Genomic DNA, 966 nt, shown 5'->3' with positions numbered 1-966 from the left:
TTTAAATAAAATTATAATTCATTTTTTATAAATACTAAATATATATTATAATATTTTAGCTCTTTTTTTTTTATTTTTCTGTTATACCATAATATAATTATCTATCGAAAAAGATAACACTTCTTGAAAAAGAATTAAAATTTAAAATAAACAGAAATAAAAGAGAGAATCTGAGAGAGTTAAAGATGTGGTGGGGTGAAGTAGAATATTCTACAGTAAAGATAGATTCTTGATAGTTGTTAATCTAACTTTAACTCTGATCATATGACAGATCAGAGTCTATGAGAGTTAAATACTGAACCCCATCACATAACACAACACAACACCACACTTCACATTGTCTTTTATTGTGTTATCCTTTCTCTGTTTCTATTCCTTACGTGTCTCTCTCCTCACTCTTATAAGAACACGAACACCATTCTCATCTTTCTTCATCACTTGTTTTTCCTTCCCCTCATTCACTCTTTACTCATCAGGTACCATCTATCTCATCAATTTTTAGATATCTCTTCTTACTTTGTTAATTTCTTATTATACTTTGTTATTATTATTTTTTTCTTTCATTAGACATGAATTAGCTAATTGTTCTTCACAAGTCTTATTTTATTTAAGAGCAAAAGTTTAATAAAAAATTTGCTTTTTTTATGGTCTAACTTAATTTGGTATATATTCACATGAAGCTTGTGAATTTTGATCCCGTTCCCGTATCCGTATTGCCCTCGTCGCATTCTTTGTTTGCTTACGATGCTACCACCTTCCAAACTCGTGCAAGTTGCAATTCCGATTATTTAAAAAAAAAAAAAAAACTTCTCTTTGTCACATGATTTTTGTTTAGCTACAACTTTGGAGATTTTTTCTGTTTCTCCTTTTTCTCCTTTCATGGTGGATCTTCTGATTTATTCTATTATATTTAGTTGTGGAATAGATGTGAATAGATTAAAAATGATAAGAAATTGTAGAAATTGT

General features: G+C 28.4%; 1 protein-coding gene across 3 annotated transcripts in view; it reads left to right on the top strand.

Moving 5' to 3' along the window:
* Nucleotides 304-966, top strand: part of LOC107619226 (inorganic phosphate transporter 1-4-like) — a 6,962-nt gene continuing 6,299 nt past the window's right edge. For 2 of the 3 annotated variants that reach the window (XM_016321478.2, XM_016321477.2), the window contains exon 1: nucleotides 309-476. The gene's annotated coding sequence lies outside the window, so the exon portion shown is untranslated. Of the gene's footprint in view, nucleotides 477-966 lie in introns of all 3 variants that reach the window. The other variant, XM_016321476.2, reaches the window with a different exon arrangement.

Source organism: Arachis ipaensis, chromosome B09, assembly GCF_000816755.2.
Source record: "Arachis ipaensis cultivar K30076 chromosome B09, Araip1.1, whole genome shotgun sequence".
NCBI lineage: Eukaryota > Viridiplantae > Streptophyta > Magnoliopsida > Fabales > Fabaceae > Arachis > Arachis ipaensis.
Note: the sequence above shows the minus strand (reverse complement) of the source record. Positions and strands in the feature narration are given on the sequence as shown.